Here is a 10,197-nt window from a genome sequence, read left to right as displayed (position 1 = left end):
GTTTAATCCATTTAATTAACAAGTTATGTAAAGTTAATACAAATCACCCATTTAATAACTTGGTTGATTAATAGGCTATAACTAACCTGAATAACATGTTATTAATTTTCATATATCTAAAATTAAAATACAATTACAACCATAAATATAGTAATAAACATATAATTACAACTATAAATTAAGTAATAATAACAAAAGCTAATATCTTTATAAGTAAACAAGTCAAATGAGTTCACATGTTAAACCCAAATACGACTCATTTATTAAATAGGTCAATCATGTCGACCCGAATATGACCCAAACACATACCCAGAAACCAAGAAAAACATAAACAAATAGAGGGGAAGCATGTAAAGAATTAAAATTCTCCATAAATAACACAAAATACGAACGGATTCTAGGTCCTATAAACGAATTAAAATTCTCCAAGTAAACAGATTCTTTTATATAAAAGAAAAAAAAATAGAGGGGAAGCTATACTATCGGGGATGTGTTAGGCGGCCGAGGGAGCGGAGGAGTCTGAGGATGGCCACGGTGGCTATAGAGGAAGGTGGTGGTGGAGGTGGTGGAGTGTAAGGACGATTAGATCAACCCAATTGACGGTGGAGAGAAAGATGGACAGAGGTGAGATAGTGTGTAAGGCCGGCGGCGAGATGGATAGCGTGGAGGTTTAGATCGGTGGATGGTCAGGTTGGATGGCGATAGGATGGGTAGGTCGATTGGTGAGAGAGTGAGGAATAGCTTTTTTATTTTTTTTGTATTTGACCCAAGTGAGAGACCGAAAGTTTTGTTTAAGGGTGTGTGGGAGACCAAGATTTTTAAGTGGGAACCTGAAAAGTTGATTGGGAATCCTAAAAATTTTATTGTGGCAAAACTTAGACTTATTGTGGTGGTTTTAAAACAGTTGCAATAAATAAATAGACTTATTATGGCGAAATTCTACCTCGTTGCAGTGGTTATCAAAATTGTCGTAATAAGTATTGACAAAGTCAACACCTATTGCAATGGTTTTAAACCGCTGTAATAGATAATAACTAGGCGAAGACCTATTACAGCGATTTTGACAGATATCGGTACTATCGCAACTTTGCCTAAAGTGGTAATATACTTTTCTCTCTTATATAATTTGGGATAGAGCATTGATCTTTGTCAAAAAGTTGAATAAAATATTCTAATACATGGCATGCAACAAATGTAACAAAGGTACCGGTGTTGAATACAATGAGCCATTTTGATGCCTATTTTGCAAGGAAGAGGCTGTCACTAAACCTAGACATGTACACTATCAAAGATATAACCTTTCTTTTGGTCAATAATTCCATAAATAACTCACTATTTGATTGCTTATTTATTACAATTTTCATTTTAGGTGTGGAATTGAAGTTGATTTATGTGATGAAACTAGATCATTGCTAGCCACCTTATTTGGAAACATTGCAAAAAATTTCTTGAATTGCACATCAAAAACTTTGATGCTAGCAACCACTGAGGTATAATACAATCACAATTATATAATTCTATTTATTTGTTCATTAAACTTATAAAGATATAGTTTAATAGTTCATAAATCTCTTGTTTTGATTATGTTTGAATATATATGAAATTTTCACATTCTTGCTCTAATGGTAGGATGGAATACAAAATTTAGAAAAATCACAAGGCTTTCTTCCGACCAAGAGTTCATTATTCATCTCAAATTTGCAAGCTATGAAGTTCGAGGAGAAACGCACAATAGATTTAATATTGTTTCCATCTTTGATTTGCCAAAAGGAAATGAATGAATACAAGCTACTGTGACAAGTAAATTAATATGTATATGTTTTTGAGAACTTCACTAAACGTTAAAAAAATAAAAAATAAAAAAATAAAAATTGAAGATCATGGAAGGCAAATAGAGACATAATTGTTACTCAATTACAAAAACACCCCTTCTTAATGAAAATTGCACAAACACCTCAAATTGTTAAATCACACTAAAATCCTAAGTTTTTCAAATTTCTACTTAAGCCTCTATCGTTCAAAGAAATTACACTTAAGCCCCTACACTTCCTAAAATCACACTTAGGTCATTACACTTTAGGATGATTACACAAATTTCTCTACAATTAATAAAATTATCAAAAAGCTACTAAATTTAAGGGAATAACCAAATACCTTTAATTACCCCTGAACCATAGAAAATACCAAACCCCTTCCCCCCCCCCCCCCCCACCCCCCCCAAAAATAAGGAAATTACCAAAATTACCCCAATTTGATGGAAATTACGAAATATCCTTAAACTTTAGGAAATTACCAAAACTCCCTTTAGGTATTCAAAATCACCAAATTAAGCCTAAATAACACTAAAATGACCAGACTACCTTCAAAACCTCAAAATTTACTTAATTAACCTTGAATTCCATAGAAATTACCAAAATATCCTAAAGATAACCCAAATGACCAAATTAACTCTAAATCACACTAATAGACCCCTACTACCACCTGAAATGCTAGATAAACCCTATACTCCATTGAAACTATGAAAAAAACTCTTACACTCACCAAAATTACTAGAGAGATGGAAAAACACTCGAAATTTACTAGATTGCACCTATTTCACGATAAAAATTACATAAGCCACAAAACTGACCCTTGATTCAAATTAAACAGTATAAGATGCTAACGCAATTACTTTAATGCCTTTTTTATGTGTTTTTGAACCTGAAATTAGGGTTTCACATGGTAGATCACTAATTATTCATGTATAATCCATAGAGCAATTGCATCACATCTCATGAGTTGGTGCATACAATTGGCCTTACCTAACTTTTCAAATCTGTTAAGCAATGATCTAAGGAATTTCCTATTTCAGGATTTTATACTTAAATATGTTTGTTTCATTTGACATTTAAGATGCCTGGACAATGTACGACATGTACCACATAGGAAGCTATCAATGCAATGCACTATGGTAGAGTTTCTTATCATGATGCACCTAAAGCTTAATTCTACCAAATTTTTGCTTTGAAGATAAGAAAAAATGTTATCAATTTATCACCATGAAATGGTAAGGATCACGTTGACACACTATTGGTATGGAACTCTACTAGATTTTTACCAAAAAAATATAACAAAATGTTACTGAATTTTTAACAAGCTAGAAATACAAGTAGAGGCCATGAAATGCCACCATTTGTTTTTTTTAAAACGATTTCAAATTAAAAACTGCAAAAGCCTATTTCCCTTAAAGTATTGAACACCCAATCTAGGAAAACCATCAATGCCACCTATTTGTATCATTCTTGATGCAGATATTGCTCCCCAAAAAACAAAAGCCAATATTTTAATTTACCTTTCATTTGATAATCGCCAAGAGTTATTCAAAATGAGGTAGTATTGCAAGACAAATGTTATGTAGTGCCTATTACCTTCCTCACGATCAATTGAATTTTTGTACTCATATTTCTAGTTCGAGATATGATTTTGACCTATACATAGTTGAAGAGAATTTGTGAATTTAGGTAGATTTTAGTTCATTTCGGCCCACTTCGGTCCTATATTTATGCTTGGTGTTATACCGTAACAATTATCAGCTGTTCTTATTCCAACACATATGCAGTCACCTCTATCATCAAGTATCTCACATTCATACTTAGTAAACAACACATTCAGTCCATTGTCACATATTTGACTGATGCTCAGCATGTTCACCTTCAACCCATCCATAAACCACACATCTTCAAACATGGGCAGCCTTGGAGTGTCTATTATTACAATACCTCAGATGATTGACTTGGGTAAGGATTTCAAGTGCTTCTATGAGTAATTGCTGAATTAGAGGTCGGCTTCACCTCTAGAACAAGAGTACTGGAACAGGGGAATAGAGAGAAATAGGAAGATAGAGAGTAGAGAAGTTGAGAGAGATTGAGGTAGAGAAGAATGATAATAAGGATTTGTTTGGATACAACTGAAAATTGAAAACATTGTACCAAAATAATTTTTAAATGTGTGAATAGTATCATGGGACCCATTTTTAATGAAAAAGTTGCTGAAAAGTGAAGTTTGTGGGTCCTGTGAACAATGTACACGTGCACTGTTCATGGGAGAAAAGTCAACAATCACGGCTTGAGAAAAAAAAGAGGCAAAACGTGGACGTGGGAAGAGCAAAACGCGCTTCCCAAACACACACTAATTCATCAATCAATTGTTTAAGTTTGTTACAATCTCACCCGTCCTCTCTTATACAAGATCAGTTATGTTGATTTGACTCTGCCATTCACCCTAACCAACTAACTACCCGTAGCTTTCCTTAACTGTCACTAACCACAACACTATAGTAAAGCATACCACACTATAGTATTTCCTAACTCTTACAAGCCTCATGCAACAGTAAAGCATACCACACTATAGTAATATTGAATTACAATGTTTATCACAACAACACAACACTACACAGTAATGATCCTAACAATTTGCCCCCTTTAAAGCACCTTCCTCACAAGGTAAAGGAACCTAGTTTGTAAGTCCTATAGTATTTCCTAAGTAGCATCTTCTTTGCTCTCTCCTTGCCACTACACTAACACTTGAGTCACAATCTTGCTCCTTAGCTTGATTGATTTCCTGTCCAAAATCAGCACAGGCTCAGGAGTAAGGATCATTTCAACATTGACAGCAGATAAAGTGGGTCTTAGCACCACTTGATTGCCCAATTTAGCCTTATGGTTGGATACATTGAACACAAGATGGATCAAGGAACCAAGAGGCAGATCCAGCTTGTAGGAAACTTCCCCAATCTTCTGAAGAACCTTAAATGGACCATAATACCTTGGAGCAAGCTTACCAAGCTTTTTGTTGTGCACTGAAGTCTGCTTGTAGGGCTACAATATGAGGTACACCCAGTCCCCCACAGCAAAGAAACTTTCCACCCTTTTCTGATTAGCAAACCACCTCATACGTTCCTGAGTAGCACACAAGTTCATCTTAAGCAAAGAGAGAATCTATTGCCTGTCCCTTAACAACAAATCCACTACATCAACCCTTGTAGTACTAGCCACGTAGTCCAAAACCATTGGGGGAGGGTATCCATACAAGGCTTCAAAGTGTGTCATCTTAATTGAGGTGTGGAAGTTGGTATTGAACCAGAATTCTGCTAAGGGTAGCCACTCCACCCAAGTGCTAGGCCTATCAATTGCAAAGGCCCTTAGGTAATGCTTCAAGCTCTTATTCACCACCTCTATCTGGCCATCAGACTAAAGGTGACAAGCTGAGGACATGGCCAGGGAAACACCCTGTAACTTCATCAATTCTTTCCAAACGAGTGAAATAAAAACTGGATCTCTATCACTAACAATGGTTGAGGGCATCGTATGCAGCTTAAACACATAATGCAAATAAAGATTAGCATTCTTGGCAGTAGTGTAGGGATGGGAAAGAGCCATGAAATGAGTGTATTTGGTGAGTCTATCTACAACCACAAACACCACAGACTTCAAATGGGACTTAGGCAAACCTTCAACAAAGTCCATGCTCACATCCAACCATGGTTTCTCAGGAATGGGCAAGGGTTGCAACAATCCAGCAGGAAAACAAGTTTCATGCTTAAGTATCTGATAGGTGTCACACTCTTTCACATACTACTTCAGATCTTACCTCAAGCCAGGTCAAATAAAATCCTTTTGAAGCTTGTGCAAGGTCTTTAGGTAACCAGAGTGACCCCCCAAAGGGTTGTCATGTACTTGCTGCAATACCATAGCCTTCAAATCCTGATTAGAGTCACCCAAATACAATCTACCTTTGTAAAATAGCAACCCATTATAGAATGTGAACCCTAGAGAACTGTTGGAACCTGATTGTACAACTTGCAAAATAGCCTTCAACTTTGGATCAGAATCATAACTGCTCTTGAGCTCAGACAGCCAAGGAGTGGGAAATGAGATAATGCATAAAGTACCTGTAGAAGCATCACAAACATCAGCACCAAAGGAACTACTTGTAGCAAGGAACAAGGCTTCAGATTGAGCTAAATCAGAAGAAGAAACAGCAGCAACATCACACTGCCTCCTAGAAAGGGCATCAGTAACCACATTCTCCCGGCCTTGCTTATACTCCACTATGAAAGCATAGCCCAATAGCTTAGAAATCCACTTTTGTTAGGTTGGGGTACCCACCCTTTGTTCCAGCAAATACTTAAGACTGTGGTGCTCAGTCTTAATAACAAAAGGCCTCCCTAATAGGTAAGGTCTCCATTTCTTTACTGTCACCACCAAGGCCAATAACTCCTTCTCATAAGTGGAGAGAGAGAGCTTACTTCCCTTTAGAGCTTGGCTTTGATAAACAATAGGCTTGTGGTCTTGCATCAAGATAGCTCCAAGGCCCAAACCAGAAGCATCACACTCCATAGTGAAGGATTTGGTAAAATTAGGCAAGGCCAGGACTGAAGGGAAAGAAATAGCTGCCTTAAGCCTTTGCAAAGCATCGTCAGCCTTTGTAGTCCAAACAAAGGAGTCTTTCTTCAAAAGGGCAATCAAAGGGGCTGCAATTTGGCCATAACCTTTCACAAACTTCCTATAGTATCCAATCAATCTAAAAAACCCTTTCAAGGCCTTCACAACTTTAGGGACTGGCCATTGCTGCATAGCAGCAGTCTTCTTAAGGTCAGTTCTAACTCCCTCACCAGATATAAGGTGTCCAAGGTACTCCACCTCATTAGTAGCAAACATGCACTTGGACTTTTTAGCATAAAGTTGATACTTTGCCAATGTTTCCAAAAATAATCTAAGATGACCAATGTGATCCAAAAGAGACTTACTGTATACTAGGATGTCATCAAAGAACACAAGGACAAACTTCCTCAAAAATGGTCTAAAAATAGCATTCATTAAGGATTGGAAGGTAGAGGGGGCATTGGTCAAGCCAAATGGCATAACCAAGAATTCATAATGCCCTTCATACGTCCTAAAAGTAGGATATTTGTCTTTAATAGTATCTTGATTTAAAGCTATATAGTCAATACACATTCTCTATGAACCATCAGCCTTCCTAACCAGAAGAACAGGAGATGCAAATGGATTGCAACTATGCCTAATTGAACCTACAAAAAGCAACTCCTTGACTATTTTTTCAATTTCATTCTTTTGGTAAAAGGGGTACCTATATGGTCTTTGGACAATGGCTTGGGCACCTTCCTTGAGCTGAATCTGATGCTTATGCCCCCTATTGGGAGGTAAGCCCATAGGTGTGGCAAATACTGCCTCAAATTCCTTCACCAAAGCAACAACCTGTGTAGGAATTTGAGCAACAGCCTCTGTAGTCTGAGTGGAATCAAAAATCTGCAAAACCAAACCCTTTTTAACAGGTTCCTTCAAGAAATGAACCCTATCTTGAATGAGATTACCTTCTGCTCCCTTTAAACCATGGAGAAGTAAAGAGCCTTGACCATACAAGAAGCACATGGTTTGCAATTTGAAGTCCCATTGGATAACCCTAAGGTTGCTCAACCACTAACTACCTAAGATCAAGTCACACCCTCCCATAGGCAAAACATGCAGTTGAATCAAAAATTGATGTCCCTACAACACGATAGGAACATCTTTGCACAAGCCATGAGTTCTAAGAACCTCACCATTAGCAACCTCTACCTCCAAGATTTGTTTACTGTCCATAGGTATATGCAACTAAGAAAATAATGCAATATCAACAAAGTTGTAGGTGCTGCCTGAATCTATCAAAATTATCACAAACTTATGATGAAATTTACCCCTCACTCTCATGGTACCAGAAGTAGGAGTACCACTTAGAGCATAGGGTGTAATACTAGCCTCCTCAACACCACTATCTTGACAATCCAAAGAGTTTTCAGATGCATAACTACCAATACTATCATCTAACTCAGTAATGTGCACTCCTGGATTAGCATTAGGCATAAACTCCACGCAATCAAGAAGAAATAGCATGGCATTTTTACACTTACGACCAGGACCCCATTTCTCATCACAATTGTAACATAAACCCTTTTTCTTTCTTTCCTCCATTTGAGCAGGAGATATTCTCTTAATGGGTAACTTATTATTCTTAGCATCTGTCAGAGTTGGCATTTTAGGAGGTGGACCAAGAATGAAGGACTTACCTGGTTCTAATTGATTCTTGGAACTCTTTTTATAGCTCCAAGTGTACTCCTCTTGAATCTTGGACAACCCAAAAGCCTCATTTAGTGACTGAGGATTAAGCATTCGTACAGGAAGTCTAATCTCATCTTTCAACCCACTAAGGAAGCAACTTAGTTTATGTGCAGATGAAAGACCCTTGATCCTATTTGACAAAACTTCGATTTGGGCCTTATACACGATCACAGAAGAGGTCTGTCTCAATCTTGTTAGTGTTTCCATAGGGTCATCATATGCAGTGGTACCAAACCTCACATGCAAAGCTTGAATTAGAGAATCCCAATCATGAAACACCTCTGTTTCCTCACCTTCTTGGAACCAAATCAGGGCCTCACCTTCCATATGAAATGAAGCTAACATTAACTTTTCTCCAATGGGGGTGTTGTAGTATCTGAAATATTGATTAGCCTTGTAGACCCAACTCGTAGGATCTTCCCCAAAGAATCTTGGAAATTCCAATTTCATGGTGTGAAATACAGGTAATAATGCAAAACCAGAATTAGGGTTCATATTCTCACCATTTCTCTGAGACTGGAATCCCTGTGAACCTTGATCAAAAGAACTTAATTTTTGTAACACCATATTCAACTGTTGACTCATCTCATTCAGAGTTCTTGTGTGAATTTCTTGTATAGTTTGCATCTCCTGGAATTCTTTAGTATGATGATCAGTGGTGGATCTAAGCGATGCAATAACTTCATTGGTCGCTGCTGTAGCACGCGTCTCTGTCATGGTTGATTAGGAAAGCTTGCTCTAATACCAAATTGTAAGGATTACAAGTGTTTCTATAAGTAATTGCTGAATTAGAGGTTAGCTTCACCTCCAAAACAAGAGTACTGGAACAGAGGAATAGAGAGAAATAGGAAGATAGAGAGTAGAGATGCTAAGAGAGATTGAGGTAGAGAAGAATGATACTAATTCATCAATCAATTGCTTGAGTTTGTTACAGTCTCACCCGTCCTCTCTTATACAAGATCAGTTATGTCTATCTGACTCTGCCACTCACCCTAACCAACTAACTACCCGTAGCTTCCCTTAACTGCCACTAACCACACCCAATCCTCTTAACCCAGCTTAACTAACTATGGTCAACTTGCAAGCCTCATATAGTAGTAAAGCGTACCACAGTATAGTAATATTGAATTACATTGTTTATCACAACAACATTACACTACACAGTAATGATCCTAACACTTGCTTCCATCTCCAAAGGTGAAATTACTATCTTTCCTTCAAAAAGAGTCTTGAACAAAGCTTTTTTACCTGTCATGTGTTTGGAACAACCACTATCCAAATATCACATGCCTTTAAAGCAATTAAAGTAGTATAACAAACATAATTATTGAAGGAAGTAGTTATACGTAAATATTCAAGGATAGGATTAGCACATTTAAAAAGCCATATAGTCCAAGATGAAATAGATTCAATTCTCATCCTAGTTGCTTTGAAGAATCGAGACACAAGAATCCATGACAGTAGGGATCCACTCTAGGTTTAGAAACCTAAAAACAGGAGCTAAGTTGCTCTATACCACTTGTTTGTTCGATTAGACCCCTTAAACCAGATTGTTTAACCTAATATATTAACCAAGAGATTGTTTAGATTTATTATTCAGATCTAGGTTAAACAAGCATAAATCATATTATGCACAAATGCAGAAAAGTAAATAACACCACAATATGATGACCTAGGAAAATCGATGAAAATAACCGTTTTAAGGTAAAAACTTAGGAAAGATTTAACCTAACTATCCTTAAGGTAACATAAATCTACTATAAGAGAATTGAAGTTTTTACAATCAAATTTAACCTTAAATCTATTGCTACCTCATGTAGTAACTTATTGACACGACCACATGCAAGTTCCAAATCCACAGACTCCTTCTTTTCTCGGATTTATACCAACACAAGCCGCCTTGCTTGTGACTTTGAGATCCTACTCAAAGGTTCAGCAACACAAACTCTCCTGTTTGTAACTCCAAGACCACCCTTGAAGGTTTAAATTATCAGCAATTGTTGATCTTGTAGCAGCAACTTCAGATCTATTGACTCTAATG

This window comes from Quercus robur, chromosome 8 (assembly GCF_932294415.1).
Source record: "Quercus robur chromosome 8, dhQueRobu3.1, whole genome shotgun sequence".
Lineage (NCBI taxonomy): Eukaryota > Viridiplantae > Streptophyta > Magnoliopsida > Fagales > Fagaceae > Quercus > Quercus robur.
This window is presented reverse-complemented; position numbering follows the sequence as displayed.